The 18042-nt window shown below is 54.1% G+C and overlaps 1 protein-coding gene across 2 annotated transcripts in view; it reads right to left on the bottom strand.

Moving 5' to 3' along the window:
- TMOD1 (tropomodulin 1) overlaps positions 1-18007 on the bottom strand; it is an 83865-nt gene extending 65858 nt beyond the window's left edge. The window contains exon 1 of one of the 2 annotated variants that reach the window (XM_040631643.1): positions 17938-18007. The gene's annotated coding sequence lies outside the window, so the exon portion shown is untranslated. Of the gene's footprint in view, positions 1-2270; positions 2407-17937 lie in introns of those variants that run through there. The other variant, XM_008707864.2, reaches the window with a different exon arrangement.
- Between the last annotated feature and the right edge of the window lie 35 nt (positions 18008-18042).

The following is an 18042-nucleotide window of genomic DNA, read 5'->3' as shown; positions in this document are numbered from 1 at the left end:
CAGTGCCATCCTTTTCTCTAAGAATGGCGTGGCTTGGCCTGACGCCTTCCTTCGCCCAGACCCCAAGAATACAATGTTCAGACCATAAATGGGTCCCCCTTGATTCATTTCTATTTACTTCCAAAGAAAGCACAAGCAGCTGACAATGCTCTGGTATAGATGAAAAAAAAGAAAAAAAAAAAAAACACACCAGAAAAACAGTCCTCTGTGAATGCTCTCAGAGAATGACCTAATTTGGCTTTTCTTGAGTGGAACCAGGAGAGCATCTATAGCCAAGAGGGATCCTAATGAAAGTTTTAGAGTCTTCCAGAACTAACTCACAGAGACACCTCTGAACTAGCTGCAAAACACGTTCTGGGCACTCAGACAGGTTTTGGGTTGTCCAGCGTTCCACGGGACCTGAGACCACAGTACTTCTCAAAACTTTCCGTACGCTTCCACACATTGGGCGCCTCCAGGAGAAATAGGTAACACGCAGAATTTTCCTGGTCTTTGATCATGAAACCATGTCTCTGAGAAAGCGCTCCTAGAATTGGCATCCCATGAAACAAAGTTTGGGTAACAGCCTTAGCCTCACTTCTGGGTTGCATGAGGGAGCCACTCAGACTCATACCAGGAGGGACTTGGGGACAAGACCAGCTGGGACAGGTTTGGGACTCTGGGAGCTTTCCATGCTTGCTATCTTTGCCAGTGGGCTCATTTCCTAGATGATTTGCACTAAAATCCTTAGAAAAAAGTGACAGGCAGAACCTACAGAAGGGACGAGCCAGGACAAGGGAACAGAGGAGAGTAGGAAAAGCAGCCGCAAGGGAGAAAGAAGAGAGAAGTAGGTGGTGACCATGGGGCCTGTTGAAAGAGGGACGGGCTGGGCAGCAGGCCACCTCCAGAGACGCCCCCCCTGAGGGATGCAATCATTACCTTTCCTGAAGGCGTCTCCCTCTTAAGTACACACAGGGAAGGGAGCTTAATGTTCCTCTTACACACTCCAAGGTACTGTTGAATTCGAAAATCCCATTTCAGTGGACTGAAAGGCCCTTTCTAATGTCAAGTGTCGCGTGAACGTTACGGAGCGATGAGACCTTACGTTAAATAAGCTGAGAGGAGTGGAGGCCAGCTACGAAGCTGTCAGCTTCAAGCCACACTCACCTACTTGGCTCCCAGCATTGGCTTCTCTAAAGCAAGAGTCTCCTCCTGGGATCAGTGAGTGTGGAGAGCTGGAGGTGGGGAGGGCTGGGGTGGGAGGAAGGTGAAAACCCTGTGCCCAGAGCCCATGGTAAACTCAACCTTAAAATGTGGCTTGGAAGAGATGGTATTTTATAGTTGTTAATAAAAGGCTTCCATTTCCTAATAAAAGAGGTGTCACTGGTGGAGACAGGGATTCAGAAGACTCTGGCTGGAGAGCTAGTTGTGATGACGCCCCAGGTGGCCCTTGCTAAACTCCTCCCTTCCTCTGGGCCTCTGTTTGCTCATCTGTAAAACGAGCGTAAGTGGACTGGGAAATCCTGCTTGTAACCTGTGCCTCTTGGAGACATCCAAAAATTGGATCAGATGGGTGGTCTTTAAACTGTGTGCAGGGAGACCTCAGCTCCTCCAGGGCCCCTGCTGGGGGTTACATAGGAAAGGCTGAGTGAGGGGCTCACCATGGTTTTGCCGGATTTGTTTATTTGGGGCTCCATGCCCGATTTCCCTTGAAGAAAGGGGAATTCGGCTGCGGAACTAAAAAGTTGCCAATCGCTCTGAACAGGGAGAGGATAATAGTACTTGTTCCCCCATAGGGCGTTGTTGAAGATTAAGTGGCCACAGCAGATCAGGGGCAAAGCGGGGGCTGGTGTGTGGTCAATGCAGGCTCAACCAACACTAGCCTTAAAACAAAAAAACCAAACACAACAAAACACTAGCCATGACTACGAGGCTGCCCCTGCCCCTGCTGCTGCTCCTGGGGTTGCCTTCCCGTCCCCCTCCTGCTCCCCCAGGCGCTATGGGCAGACGGTAACTCCCCTCAGAGAAGGACCTGGGTCTTAGTGTCTTCACGTCCCCAGTGCCTAGCCCTGGCCTGGCAAATGTGCTGGCAGAAAATGAGCACATCTGGGTCTAGGTCTGGTGTCCTCGGGCCTTTGGGCAAGTCCCCTCTCTTCTTGGATCCTTTGTTTTCCCATCTTTCCATTTGAAAGACCAGGTCTGGGAGGGCTGGGAACCCAAGCGGGGAGGCAGCGGCAGGAAGGGGGTGACGATGAAGTTCCCAGCAGGGACCGCCTGAGCGCCTCTCTTACCTGCTTTTGAGTCCTGAGGACGAGCTGGTAAGAAAAATAAAAGGGCAGCCCAATAAATGCAAGACACGTGGAACAGCTGGAGCCTTCCACAGCGAGCGTCTGTGTTACACCAGCAGGGCGTCGGGCCACCCCGCTCCTCCGCGGCAGAAGCCTTAGCCCGCGGCTCAACGGGAAAACACAGAATTTACAAGCTGTGCCAGCAAATAAACCCAGGCGGGTTGGGCAGTAAAACCGAGTGGGTCAAGGGCTGAGGCCATCCATCAGCAAGCTTCAGAAATGGAAGCTCGGAGGCGGGGAAGTTCTCCGAGTACCAAATGCACTTTTAAATCTTTCATAGGAAGTGGGTCCAGTCACTTCTGCTAATGGCTTTTCCAGCATCCGCCCCCACGGGAAAACTCCGGAAGGAGGCGCTGGAGCCGCGTCTTGATTTATGGACTGCGTTTCCCCGAGGTCAGGAGGGGCTGAGTCACAAGTTCAAATGAATATTTCCCAGTTACACCATCTTCTTATTTCAGCCACAGTGAACATCTTGACGATGGGTGAAGAAAGGCTGATTGACAAAGTGGATTCTTCGTAGCCGATCTTCTCGTGTCTTTGCCCTTCTCTTCTAGAAGACGCTTTGGTCAAAGAGATTTTAGGCCATGATCCCTCATCACCGAAGCCTGCACCTCACTCTTCCCTTGGCCTCAGGGACACAAGAGTGCCTGAGATGCCCCCTGTTCCTCAGCTGTCTCCCCACTCCCCTCCTTCCTGAGGCACCCCTGGGGGCAGCCATGCTTTACATCATGTGACACCTCCTCTCAGCTGATTGGACAAAGTGGGGGCCTAGCTCAAGGACAACCGATTGATCGATTGATCGGCTAGTCAATGAGACGTGAGGCGGCATGGAATGGGGTGAATGAGCATTTATTTCTTGGCATTTGTTTTAACTCCTGGGATTGTCTTCACCACGTACCACAGACTAGCAGGCTTTGTTGTCTCTCAGTCCTAAAGGCTAGACATTCAAAATCTAGGTGTTGGCAGGGTTGGCTCCTTCTGAAGGCTCTGTGGGAGAATCTGGTCCACGTCTCTACCCCAGATCTGGGAGCCTCAGGCATTCCTAGCTGTTCTGTACATGTCTGTGTCCACATGTCCCCTTAAGATAAGGACACCAGTCATACTGGATCAGGGCCTGCCCTCAGGACCTTATCTCAACTTGATCATCTGCAAAGACCCTATTTCCAAATAAGGTCACATTCACAGGTACAAGTTTTGGGATACAATTGGGGGGATACAATTTGGGGGGATACAATTCAACCCACGACAGCACTGAATTGGGACATAAGGAGAAAGTGAGGCAGGTGGCAGGGGAAGCTGGGGGGTGAGGAGAGGCCATCATGAGCATATGGAAGCTGGGGCCATGATGGAAGAGACATTTAAGGGAGTCGGAGTACTCAGAGGAGGGTGAATTCACCTTGCAGCCCGAAGAGAGAGAGCCCAGACTCTCTTGGTTTCCCTCCTTCCTCTCTGCCCCTCCTTCTCAGTCTCCCCGATGAGCGCTCATTCTCCTTGGCCCACCCGCCCCCTGCATTCTGCCCTCTCCTCACGTCTCACACTTGTCCTGGGCCTTCTCATCTTCTGCTGTGTGGGGTCGGTTACCAGTGATAAGCTGATGACTCTCAGCCAGTCTCCCCAGTCCCAGCTCCTGCCAGGCTCTCCTGGAGTCCCCCAGGCCTGCAACATGCCCAAGGCTGAGCACTTGGCGGGGGAGGGGGGGGGAGTTGGGCCTTGCCACCCCCACCCTCTCCTCACCGGGGTGACCGCACCTGGGGCCCGCCTGCACTCTCCCTTCCCACTCCCCTCACTCTGGTCCGACCCCCTGCCACCAGTCCCCTCTCTCTCTCTTATTTTTTAAACATTACAGTATTTTTGAAATTGTGATAAAATGCACATAACATAAAATTTACCGTTTTAACCTTTTTAAGTCAACAGTTGGGTGGCATGAAGCACAGCTGCGTGTTCCGCGGCCATCACCACCGCCCCTCTCCAGAACTTTCGCACCTCCCCAGACTGCAACTGTCCCCATTAAGCACTGACTCCCATCCTGCCCCCCCCGCCGCCTCCCCAGCCCCCCAGCAGCCCCCACTCTATTTCCGTCCCTATGACTATGACTACCCCAGGCACCTCATCTATGTGGAATCCTACGGTGTTTGTCCTTCTGTGACCAGAATCCTACCTCTCGCCTGTCCTTTCTAAATGCCCCTCCACTCCCTTTGCAGGAGGCTTGCCTTTTTAAAATCTATGTTATCACAACAGCCCCCAACCTCTCCCTGCCTCATTCCCCTACCTTCCTGTCCACACCCAACTCAGCCCCTAAACAATCTTCGTGAACATCCGTTCTGATGCTGTTCCCGAGCTGAAAGCCACCTTCAAAGGCCCCATTACGACAGACAGAGAGCAAACGCCTGAGCCTGGGGTTTGAGGCCATCGGAGAGCTGGTGGCCTCTGGGCCTCCCCAGCTTCTGATCCAGCCCAGAGGCCTTTCCTTCCTGGCTGCGCCAGACCACTCACCCCGTCTCAGTCTGGAGCGCCCCCTCCCCGCCTCCATGCCCTCTGAAGTCCTGCTAAGTCCTAGAGGCCCAGCCCCTCCAGGGAGGGAAGCATCTCGACCTCCTTATTGCAGTGGCTGGCCTCTCCCTGCACAGCCTCCTAGGGAGCGGAGAAGACTCTGCCCCCACACCCCCAGCACCCTGTCCCTCCCCCCACCGGCTGGGCCTGGTGGGCAGCACCCCTGGACCAGCTCCGTATCTCAGTGTGCAGCTCCGGCCTGGCGCAGAGTGAGGGCCCGGTCAACACAGCTGGCTCAGGGACACAGGGCCAGGGAGCAGGGCGGACGACCAAATTCCATGCTGGGCCAGGGGCCCACAAGGGGAGAAAGTCAACCCACCCTTGGTTGGTGGGGGGTGGGGGCTGCCAGGTAGGGGGTGGGAGGGGCAGACAAGCAGGTCATGGAAGTTCTGGGGGGTTAACTTCTTCGAGGTTTAGGTTTTAGAACAGGGTCGCAGAATGTGATGCAAGAATCGTACCAATAACCACGCAGTGTGCAGAGACCTTTGCAGCTGATAAGCCTCAACCCCTTCCAGGCCTGCGGTTCCAGGTCCCCTGCAGTGCGAGAAGTGAGTGTGCCTCAGGGCGCAGGGTCACCTCTGGTGACATCCAGCCAGAGAGCCGGAGGAGACACAGGTGACATCCAGCCAGAGAGCCGGAGGAGAGGACCATCTTCCCAGCCACTTAGGCCCACGTCCCCTGCCACCTTGCTTCCCCAGGGAGCCCTTGCCTGACGCCTAACCCCACCCAGCCCCAGCAAGGATCCTCCCCGGCAGGACGGGCTGCCAAATTGGCAGGTCTGGGTCCAGCGTAAAATAAGGCTACAGGGTCCTCTGTTCAAAATCAGGGGAAAAGGGCCACTAAAGGCACCGAGATAGAAAGTTTTACCTTTCTCTCCCAGTCTTGTTCTTGATGTGTCATAGTGTTTTCTTGCCTATTGCTTAATTTCTGGATCGCACAGCTGCCCGTGTGCGACCACACAAAGCAGCCACGCCAAACCCACCAGCTGCCATTTTCCTTCCCCGCCCGAGGCGGGATACGCACACCCGGCCCCGGTGAGGGTCACGCGGTGGAGCCAGGCATCTCCCTGCCCCACAGGGGGCCACTGCCCAACACACACAAATGAGCCACCCGAGGGTATCCCGACCTCGGTGCTGGGACACTAGGTGCCTGGACCAGGGTGGACGAGAGGCTTGTCCTACAGCGTTGAGCTGAATGCACTGAGATCCCCAGTGGCAGCTGCGGGGAGGCTGGCGGGACCTGGGGGCCCCAGGAGTTGAGGCAGCTGGGGTCTAAGAACCTGTCCCAGGAAGAGGAGAGGCAGCAGGAGGTGGGGCCTTGAGTGGGCCCAGGCTCTAACTGGTGCGTGCTCTGTTGGCCACGGGACTTCACTTAAAGATACAAATCCAAAGATAAAAGTAAGAGTTTCAAGAGCGTATCTGCAGAGCGTTCACCCAAGCCCAGCGTCCTTCTGAGAGTACGGTCTGTGCAACTGTGTCACCTATAACCTGTCCCCAGCCCTCTCCCCAGGACATATCCTGAAGGCCCCAGGATCAGACACAGCTCTGTCTCCCCTCAGATGGTCCTTTTCCTTCCTCCCTAGTATCTCCCAACCCATCAGCATCTCCGCTCCCTGCGGTCTACAGGAAGCTGGGCCTACTGTGCAATGGTAGAAGGAGCACTGGGATGGGAGTCAGGGGATCTGGTTACAAGTCCTGTTGGTTGAGGACTTGCTGTGCGATCTTGGGCAAGTTGCTATACCTCTCTGGATCTCCATTGCTACAACCCAATTCATTGGGTATTTACGAGAACTTACTACGTGCAGGCCATGGTGGGCCTTTGTGGCACAGACAGAAATGAAGATATTTCCTGGCCCTTAGGACGCTCATAATGAAGCTGGGAGGCTAACGCTCACAGAGGTCCCCAGGGCGGTGCCACACGCATGGTGTCTTCATCCACCACCAGGCGCTACATCTAGGCCAGGAGCCCCTTCGCAGAGGAGGCCTCACCTCGGGTCAGCCTGGTGAAAGGCAAAGCTTGGACGAGGGGTCACCCAGACCCAGGCTCAAGCCCCTGCCTGGCTCTGTCAGGCTGGGCAGCCTTGGTCACGCCACACAGTGCCTCTGATTCATGGAGCTGTTTTTAAAGTGAGGGCCCAACACTGACCTCTCCAGGGGTGCCGCACAGCGGGAATGAGATACAGGATGGTACCGTTCCGATTGCTGGTTTCCTTCCCCTTGTCTCGCCCCACAACGCTTGAGGCCCGACAAGCCAACCCCTTGAGCACGAAATGGGTGGACACAGCTGAGCAGTGAGAAGGATTTAGGGGTTCTCAAGTGACTTTCGACCCAACGTAAGTCGACGGTGTGAGGTTGGCCCCAAAGGTCATGGTGGCGTCTCAGCTGTGCTAACCCCAGCGCAGTGGCGGAAGCAAGGCAATGGCGGTCTTGCGTCGCTTCATGCTGGAGCTCAGCTCTGGGTCCCCACTCTTTCCTTTGTGGGGGTGACTTTTTTCCTTTTTAATGAAGCACTGGTTTCATACGTAGTCGAGTGTGCAAATCTTGAGAGTACAGCTGCCTGAATTTTCCACGTCTGCACCCATGTCAACACCACTCAGATGAAGACATGGGACATTTCCAGCCCATCAGATTGCTTACACAGCCTCCCAGTCTGTCTCCCTCGAAGGTAACTGCTATTCTGAATTTTGAAACCACAGAGGAGCTGTAGCCATTTTGAACGTCACAGAAATGGAAACACACAGTGGGTGTGTTCTCGGCCCGGCTCCTTTCACGCACATCACACCTGTAAGACTCATCCGTGTCATATGTCAGCAACAGTCCATTCTGTTTCACTGAAGGGTAGTATCCATTAAACGAATGATACCATAATTTATTTAGTTACTCTACCGGTAAGGAACAGTGAAGTTATTTCTAGTATTTGGTAATTATCAACATGGCTCCGCATGTCTTTTGGTAGAAAAAATCACTTATTTCTCCTGGGTACATTCCTGGAGTCGGGTTGCTTGCTCAGAGTAAGTGTCCGTTCAGTTTCAGTAGACACTGTCCAACGGTTGCCCCAAGCAACGGCACAAGTTTACACACCCGCCAGTGCTGTATGGGAGTTCCAGCTGCCCCGCACCCTCGCCGACTCTTGCGATGGTCAGGACTTTTCATTTCGGCCTCAGCCACGATGCCGGCTGGTGCATTGCCCTGCTCGCTAATGATGCTGGGTACATTTCATATGCCTATTGGCCACGTGGGTGGCCTCTCCTGTGAGCTGGACCTTCGCTCATGAGTGGGGCTGAGTCCGGAGAAGGGGAGCAGGGTGTCACATGGAGAACAGGTGAAGGACCAGGGGAGACAGGATCACACTCTTCACACCTGTAATGCCCTGACCCTGGGAAGGGGGAACAGACGTGCTCTGTGGCTCCCCAGTGGGCGGAAGACATAGATTACCAGGACGTGGATTTACGATCTGTGCCAGGAACTTTCTAACAGTAAAAAATGCCCAGAGATGCACTGGGCTGATTCGGGAGCTAGTGGGGAGGGGTTAGGAAAGGCATGTGAGCAGGGATGACAGAGTCCCAGATGAGGCCTTCCAGAGACAGCTGAGGGCTCCACTGATGGCGGTTATTCGGGAGTTGAAAGATGAGATTTAAGGCCTGATTCAATTAGGAAAGATGTTCGGGGCCACTGAGTGGGGAGGATGGGGACTCAGAGACCAGTTATCTTTGAGAGACTTGTTTTTTGGCCTCTTTGCTTTTATTTTCTCCCAGCTGATCTCACGCTCTTAGTCATACGGGAAAACACCTGCTGAAAAAGCAGGGCAACTAAACACAGCGTTTGACCCTGTCTCTCTCCGCACTTGCTACGAGCCCCGTCCCAGGACACACGGAGTCTCAAAGGTCGACACGTCAGTCAAAATTGTCCAGTGGTTTAAATTAGAAAGGCTGTGTGCGTGTGGGTGATGTACCGTGTGTATTTTCATTCTGCATCTCGTGAGGTCATCACAGTGTCTGAGTCACCGCACGAATCACTGTAGGCAACAGGGTTCCAGGAAAGGCTCTGAAACCATCTCCTGACCCGAGCCGGCCTGCGAACCAGGTCACAGTCTGCTCTGGGCTCCTTCTCCCCACCTCTCTTTGCAAGTCCCCCAGGGCAAGCCGCCACGCGTTCTGGCCGGACCCAGCCTCACCCAGGTCATCTTTCTCCCAGCTGCAAAGGGTTCTAGCAAGCCAGACATCTTAGTGCACACGGGCGAGGCCGTCGGAGTTCTGTCACCAGGAGCATAGTCTGGCTGTACCGCTCTGTCCGCAAGACTGAAAGCTCCTTGGGAGCAAGCATGTCTCTCCCCCCCCAGAGCCCGCACCTCTCACGTGCTGAGGGCAGGTTTGCTAAGTAAATGATTGAACACCTGGCATCATTACTGGCTTCGACAGCCATAAATCGAAAGCATTGGTAGACCTCCCCCACCCCTGACCCTGCCCGTGCCCTCTTTCTTTCTCCCTCTCTCAAATAAATAAATAAAATCTTTTTAAAAAAGGTTAATAAAAGTTGGCTTGTAGAAAAGCCTGTGGCCAGTCCTCTTCTCATCCTCCATTTTCCAAACATAACTCGTCACCGGCCTCACAGCCGGTGTTAACATGAGGTTCAGCTTATGAAGCTCATTTTTGTATTTTCTGAAAAACCGATATGAAAATTAGCATGAACAACGCCACAGGCAAATGGGGGGGAAATATTTGCTGCTCATTGAACAAAGGGCTGATTTATTTAATAGAGTCCTACCAAAAAACCAAAGCAAACCAAAACAACAAAACCAGCCCAGGGAAAATGTAGAAAGAGGAAAGGAATGGCAACTCACCTAAAAATACAAATGGCTAAAAGCCTAGGAGCAGATAGTGACGCCCACTCACGACTGTGGACAGGTAAACTGAGAAATGAGCCATCGGTTCGCATCCGTCACATTGACAGAGACGCAAAAAGCCTGAGACTTGCCATTGCTCCCAAGATGGGGGGGGGGGACCAGCACTGTCACACAGAAGAGACACTCACGTCGGTTTACCCTCTTCCAAGGTAGGTTAAGCCGTATCTTCCCAACTGCACACGCCCTTTGACTCCGCAATTCTTCTTCGAGGAACTTACCCTACTCATTTACTCCCTGAATTACACAAAGACACATGTACGAATCATCTGATTATTATCTCTATTAGCAAAAAACTGGGAACCACATAAAAGTTCATCCACAGGGCATTGGGTATATGAATTCTAACGCAGACATACCGCGGAACGCTGCTCACCTCGCGCTGGGGCTCTTGACCAGCCTGTCACTGTACCCGCAGCAGGTGCCCCTCCGTACGTGCCGCATCACGGGCGCGGTGGTGCGCTCCTTACACAGACTGTGTCACGCGATCTTAATAACTCCAGGAAGCAGTTACTGTGTTATTCCCATTTTACAGATGAAGAAACCGAACTGCAGGAATCTGACTCTGTTGGCTTCCTAGGGCTGCCGTGACCAATGACCACAAACGGATGGCTCAAATTTACTCTGTTGCAACTCAGAATGTCAAAAGTTGGGAACCAAAATGTCAGCAGGGTTGGCTCCTTCTGGAGGCTCTGAGGGAGGACCTGTTGTCTCAGGCCTCCCTCCTAGCTCCTGGTGAGGCCGTGCTCCTCGGCATTTCTCGGCTTGTACCTGCATCGCTGACTCTGTCATCACGAGCTCTTCTTCCCGGTCTGCGCGTCCACTCCTCGTCTTGTAAAGACCCCAGTCGTTGGATTTAGGGCGCACCCCAACCCAGGAAGACCTCATCTTAACTAATGACTTCTGCAAGAACCCCATTTCCAAATAAGGGCATGTTCCGAGGTTCCAGGTGGACATGATTTTGGGGGGGACACTGTAACTTAATACAGTGACCAAGGTCACAAAGCTAGTAAGTACTAGAGCTGAACTTTGAATCCAGACGAGATTTCATCTGACGGTGTGCGTCATCACGACTCCATGCTGCCTTCCCACCGGAGCGCACGCTGTGCGATGCTAACCATATCCCAGGCGGCCGTAAACATTCACGTATAATAACTCAGTTAGTCCCCCTAGCACCCCTGTTTTATAGATGGGGGAGGATATCCCCACAACAGCCCCATCTTATAGAAGGAGAAACTGAGGCACGGAGAGGTTAAAATTACCTGAGTTTACATAGCTAGTTAAAGGCAGATTTGAACCCAGGGAGGTGGCCTCAAAGTCCATGTTCTTAAGCCCAATGCTAAACTGACTTCTGGGGGCGCCTGTGGCTCAGTTGGTTAAGCATCTGCCTTCAGCTCAGGTCATGATCTCAGGGCCCTGGGATCGAGTCCTGCATTGGGCTCCCTGCTCAACGGGGAGCCTGCTTCTCCCTCTGCTCCCCCCCACCCCGGCTCATGCTCGCTCTCTCTTTCTCAAAAATAAACTCCCTTCCACCTAGGGTTCCAACGTGATGTACGCTCTGAGAATGAGGGCTCAGAAAACACCTCTCTCTCCTGAAAGACTGATGTTCTTTTCATCAGACACCAACCGTCCCCCAGTTCATCTTGTGTCCCTTTCCCCTTGGCTGTCATGATTCCTCCGAGAGCTGACTTGGGTGTCCAAAAACAGTTGCCATCTCAGCCGAGACACTGGCCTAATTTCCTCCCCTTATTCTGTGGTGGGCATTCTTAACCTGGGCCTTCGGGTGACCTTCAGGGGACCCACCGGCGCGCTGAGGTGACATGCGAACTGTCATGCATAGGTACATTCATTTTTCTCCAGAAAAAAGCTAAGAGTCTCGCGGTTTCACAATCCTGATTTTCAAGCATGCTGCCCTGCCTTTAAAACTTCTGTTCTTCCCAGTCATGTTGCCTGTGCAGGTTTATTTTAAGCCATCTCAAACCCTTTAATGGTGTAAATGGAATGCAGTATAAACCCATAAACAAATGCATACAATGTTGTCTTCCAATCTGACTTTTAAAATCTTCCTGGGTTTGCCAGGAGGAAGTCCCTCTTTAGGGCTCCCCCCACCCTTGTCTTCTGAGTGGTTTGAGGGAGGCATTCGGGTCCCACCACAGCACCGGGAGCGCCCATCCTGGGCTCATAGGTGCCTCGTGTGTAAGCAGCCTGCCCTGAAAAGGTGATGAGACACAGGAGTCTGCGGAGAGGTTCCAGGCTGGCCAGGAAGCGGGCAGTTCAGCTTGAAAGCCCTGTCTGGGCCTAAATTTCTCCAGAATGCAAAGGAGGCAGGAAGGTAGCAGAAGATGGAAATTACCCACTGCTGCTCAGGCTGACCCTTCCATCAGCGGGCTGTTTCTGGGGCCTTGCCCTCACCAGCCTGCTGCAGCCACGTGCCCGCCCAGGCCCTCCCCATAGTCACGTGCCCCATCACTAGGGTCCCTGCCCCCTGCCTGTTCTGTCCCCTCTACCCCTGCCCCCCCCCTGTGTGTCCTGGATGTGCCCCATTAACAACAAAGAAAACCAAAAACCAAACACAAAAAACCCCACAAAGAGCCCTGGATCTTAAGTCAGGGCTTAAATGAATTCATTTGTAGATTTTAATAAAAATGATGTCGTAATGCAATGGCCAAGGGGAAACTTGGAGATAACTAGCCCTCCCCTTGGCGCTCAAAGTGTGGGAGTCTGTGGTTGCAGGACAAGCATCACGTTATGAGATGTTTATTAGAGCTTATCAGGAATTAAGCCTATTGCTTAATAAAATGATTAGAGCTTATAAGACATGAAGAGCTCATTAGAAATTCAGAACCTCAGAACCTCTCCCAGGCCTACTGAGCCAGAGTCTGCATTTTAACAAGATCCCAAATGATTCAAATGCTAGAGAAGCCCTAGTAAGGAGGGCAAGGACTCTCACTTCTCAAGCTTCCCAAACCCTGGAGAGCACTGGTTTTTCTGGAATATGCACCCCAGTTGGATGACCTGGAACATTTCCTATTTGGGTTCACAGTCCTGTATCAACAAAAGGGGGTTAATAATACCTGCCCTTCCTCCCTTACAGGATTCCTGAGTTTCAGATGAGATCATGGATTCATTGTATTTATTGGGATGGGACTGACCAGGGTTGCAGAGTCCGGGGAGCGGACCAGGTGTGGTTTCTGCCCTCACAGAGCCGATGGTTTGGTGGGAAAACATGCTGTAGCTACTGGCTGATGTTTTGGAATTGTCATCGCAGTCACTGGGCTCTCATCTGCATACCCTTTGACTCGCTCGCTCATTCATTCAATGGTCAGTCATATAAAACACCACATAAGGTACTTGCCCTGTGCCAAGCTCTGAGCTGGAACACTGGGGAACCAGAAATAAATCGGCCGTACATGGTCTTCAAGGAGCTGAAGTCCCTGACCGAGTCCCGTCAGAGATAAGGACGCGGCCGACGATTACATTTAGAACACACTACGGCTGGTGCGCTGAGGTCCATTTGGGGGCTGGGGGAGCACAGGTAAGGCAACAAGGAGCTTTGCTTTAAAGCATGATTACAAGTCCGCCATGTTAGTTACAAGTCTGCCATGTTAGGAAGGGAGAGAACAGCATTCCAGGCAGAAGGAACAGCAGGGCCAAAGACAGGGAGCCATGAAGGCACATGGGCTTGCACCATGACCAGAAGGTAAGGAGAAGTTTTGGGAGTGCCAAGAGACGGTTTTGGAGAAGTAGCTTGGGGCCGGATCTTTGATGGTCCTAGGTTCAATGCTAAGGATTTTGATAGGAAATGGGGAGCCCCTGAAGGGAGAGGGATAACAGGGTCAGAGCCACATTTCATAAAGTTCTTTTAACAGCGGCAGAGAAGAAGAAAAGGCTTGATGCAGACAGGCTTTTACAGTGCTCGGACGATAGCTCAGGGAAGAGATGGCAAGTACTTGACCGGGGTCATGATTGTGGAAATGAATAGAAGGGATATTTAGGAAGGTAGAGTTGATAGGACTCTTGACCACATATATGGGGTGGTGAAGGAAAGGGCAGTCTCTGGCTTGGTGTCTGGATGGATGGTGTTACTAATGTTCACCAAGATGGGGGACACTGGACGAAGAGTAGGTGATGAGCCTGTGTCAGGCCTGTTGGGTGTGAAGAGCCTTTGGGACTCCCCACTGGCTTTGTCTGATTGGCAGGAGTCGTAGATGCTTGGAGCTGAGGAGAGCAGCCTGGGCGGGACACAGGAATCTGGGAGTTGTGAGTTTATGGCTGGTGGCTGGAGCCTTGGGCATGAATGGGATTGTAGGAGGGTGTGGGGTGGAAAGAGAATAGGGTTGAGTGGCACTGACATTTAAGAGATGAGAGGAGATGAGTCCACGAAGGAGGCTGAGTGAGGCCAAGAGGCGTTGCTGCTTCCCTCAGTTCCCAGGGACATGGAGGGCAAACAGCCCAGTGGCCACAACTCACCACCCAACGGAATCATCTCCAGGAAGGGCCATAGGGTCACCGCCCTAGAAGCCCCAGGGTGAGCAGTGGCTCAGGCTGGGGACCCTGAGAAGATGTCCTGAGGCGGGGACACGTGGGCGTCTGGGCTTGGCCTGCCTCCCCTCTCCATCCCCATGCACAGTAACTTCAGCCTTTCACAGATGTGTTTTTGTCTGAGAGAAAAACAAAAGGATGCAAGAAAAGAGCAACAGAAGAAATGCTTGAGTTTGTTGAGTTTTCAGATCAGACAAGGACCCAGCACTTCCTGACATCGAAGAAAACCTCCCAGACGTGTCCTAGGTTGACTCCAATGAGCTCATTCTCCCGTTATCATTAGCAGCAAAGAGAGTCCAGTCCTTTCCCAATTAACCAACAGAGGATCTTATAAAACAAAACAAAAGACAGGAAATGGCCCCAGAATTATGCTCTCTGATTCAAGCTCTCCCACAGAAACAAGACTGTGGCTTTAAACCAATAATGGCTCCGAGCAGCCAAATCATTGATCTATTTGTTGTTGTGGCTTTAAGTGAAAAGTGAACTGGCCTCTTTAGAAATGTTGGCCGTCTGGCTGGTCCATTAGTAAGACTGAAAAATCAAAACACTGACTGGAAAAGGCCATTAAGGCTCCTGGACTCAGCAGGAGTCATCGACAGATGATGTCATCTCAGAAATAAGCAAGCCAAGGTCACAAGGCTCCTGGGCAGAGTCAGACGACCCTTCACGGCCCATCACCACCCTCCTTCGCAGATACTGAAGTCTGCCAAGGGGACGCAGGGGTCTGAGCCAGGACTGGCTGCATTTACTTTACTTCATTTCTTTGCTTAGCCTGATTCTAGAGGAATGTGATTCTAGAGCCTGTGACGCTCAGCTGGTGGTTAAGGGAGGCCCCAGTCCTCCCATAGGCACACCCCTCAGATTCTCTTTCCAGCCTCTTCTCGTCTTCTGGATCCTTCTCCACCTCTTCCCACAAGCCTCATCCCAGAAGCACCTGCCCTCCCACGCCCATCCCCCCCATGCCTGTCTTCAGCTCCTGCTACCTTCCCTCCCTGCTTCTTTCTCAGCAGAGCTTTCGGGAGTGGTAGGCTCTGTTCCCACGTCTTCAGCTCCCATGAGCCTGCCTCTTCCTCTCACTAACTCTAGAGATATCATTGCAGGTGCCAAGCACTGCGGCTCTGGGCTTTCCCAGCATCGTCTCACTTAATCCCCACAGCAACCTGTGTGAAATGGGTGCTGTTATTATCCCCATTGCACAGAGGAGGAAACAGAGGCTCAGACAGACAGGCTGGGTCACTGGCCCCAGCAAAGCAGTGGTAGATCCCATGTTTGAGCCCTTTGCAAGGCCCAGGCCAAAGTCACCCATGACCACCTGACAGTCCTGGTGGCCCCTTCCCAGTCCTCAGCCCCTCTGTGTCTCCTCAGCAACCGCCACTGCTGACTTCTCTCCTCCCTTGGCTCCTGGAAAGCTCCTTTCTCCTACTCCTTCCCTCCTCTTCCCGGAGTGGGTCCCCCTGAGTTTCATCCCTGGCACTTGACTTTTCTCATGCTAGCAAGTCTTCCAAGGGAACCTCTGAGCCCTCTTGACCCCAGGTCTGCTGGGGACCATCTTGCCCACCGCCTCCATAGCTCAAGGTCACTCTAAACGGGTGGCAGAGCCAGGTGCCCTAACCTCCGGGTCAGTCCACCTCCTGTTCCTCAGAGCTGCCACTACATACCCACTCCCTGTTCTTAGGTTTTTGCTGAGCAGCAGGAAACAGCCCTGCCCTGGATGAGGCAGAAGGTGTGAGGCCCTGATAAGGGGGGGCGGAGGCTATTTTTAGAGGACACTGGCTTTCCACTTAGGCTGGGAGCAACTCAGGGGCCAAGACGGGCGAAAACGTGAGTTTGCAAGATTGGCTCATTAAAGGGAGTAAAGACACCAAGTGACAACATAAGCTGCTTTCACTCGGCCGTTTGCTGCGCGGCTCAAACTGATGGGGCTCTGCTTGTCTTCCCCTTACTTTATCAGTGAGGCTTCGGGGTGGGTCTAGAGAAAATATAGAGTAGAAAGTAAAGTTGAAACAAAAATGAAATTTCAGAATGAGGGCGCTCTTGTCTGAGCAAGGGAAAGTTCTAGACAGCAGCAGATCAAAGAAGAGGGGGCATTGGTGGGGTGCTCACAGATCCCCAGGACCTGCCTGGGCAGCAGGAAGGGTCAGGAAAGAGAGGAGAAAGGCCAGTGGAGCCTGCAGGCGTCCTGGCCTGTCCAGCAGGAGGGGACCTCAAGCGGTGGTGGTGGTGGTGGGGGGGGGTTCTGCGGTCCTTGACAAACAACAAAATAGCTGTCCTCACTGGGAGAAAGATGAGGGTTTGGGGGGTGCTCCCTCTGAGGGCCCAGAACCAGAGTTAGGGTCTGCTTCTGTGATTTGGATACGGAAAACCTTGGGCTAGGTCATTTTTAAGAATCTGAGAGGGTCAAGGTGGAGACCACGTGCAGGGTCAGGGTAGCAGGAAGGGGCTGGGCGGCTGGAGGTGGCCTGATGCTTGCGAGGCTCCAAGGCCGCATCATAGCCACCGTATAGATGGGGAAGCTGAGGCCAGGGAGCAGCTGGACTGGAGCCCCTGGTCCTGGCCGGTTCGTTGGGTCTAAAGCCGTCTGAATCACAGGCTGCTTTGCGAGGGTGACGGCCGCTCCCCAGCAGAGGTGCCCATAATTACCGTGGGACGCTCTTCCCCGACATATACGGCGCAGGCTATTCCGAGGTCCCTAGCAGGTCCCAGTATAGGCCTGAGTCAGAGGGACTGCCAAAGTGTCTGGTTTCCACAATGCCCCGGGCTGTGCGCGCCTGTGACCCCAGCGTCCCAGGCCAGAGCCGGCGAACAGGTGTGGGGAAAGCCAGCGGTCAAGAGCGCGCCCTGCTGCTCTCACCGCCCAGACTCCCAGCTCCATCGCCCGAACCAAACCCTGTCCTTAACGAACCAAGAAACTGAGGCCCAGAGAAGGGCGGGGGCTCGCCAAAGCCACCCTGTGAGTTGGCGACAGCGAGGGGGCTTCTGCCTCCAGGCTCTTCCCCGCTCTACCTCTGCACGAAATGCGTGTGTCGTGGTGCTTTAAACCGCGTCATCTCCCGCAGTTTGGGAAACTTTTCCTGCCACCAACAGGCGCAGCCCGCACCTCGGTTCTTCGCCCACCGAGCACGAACGCCCCACTCCCACCCCCAAACTCTCGGCCGCCGGAGAAGGGCCACGCCTCGGGCCGGGCTCGGCCGGGCACCTGTTCCCAGCAGAGCGCCCGCCGGCTCCGAGCCCTGTGGCGCGGGAGTCGAGAGGGTGGCGGGTGGTGAGTGGCGGGGGCGGCCGCTCCGCCAGGACTCCGGGCGCCGCTCTCCGAGAGCGCATGGGTCCTTCCGCTGCTTACAGACGCGGCGCCGAGGGCCAGAGACGAGGGCGCCCCGGCTGGGGCCCCGGGAGCCTAGCGGCGCGGACGCGAGCGCGGGGCTGCGGACCCCGAGACCAGGGCTCCCCAGCCCCGGAGGCAACCCGAGGCGGCGGCTATTTATAGAGGGAGCCACGCTCAGTCCCTCTTGGCGGCGGCGGCGACAGCTGAATATTTTGCCCAGATATGGCTGGGGCCCCGGCGCGGGGGCAGGGAGCCCCGGGAGCGCGAGGGGTACCCCGGGCCGGGTGGGGGGCTTACCGGGCCGTAGAGCCGCGGGGGCGGGCGCGGGCGCGGGCGGCGACGGGGCGAGCGCGGGCGGCAGGCGGACGGGCTCTGACGGCGGCCGGCGGGCGGGCGAGCGGA

This window comes from Ursus maritimus, unplaced genomic scaffold (genome assembly GCF_017311325.1).
Source record: "Ursus maritimus isolate PB19 unplaced genomic scaffold, ASM1731132v1 scaffold_17, whole genome shotgun sequence".
Lineage (NCBI taxonomy): Eukaryota > Metazoa > Chordata > Mammalia > Carnivora > Ursidae > Ursus > Ursus maritimus.
The sequence above is the reverse complement of the archived record's forward strand: the minus strand, read 5'-3'. Positions and strand labels throughout refer to the sequence as shown.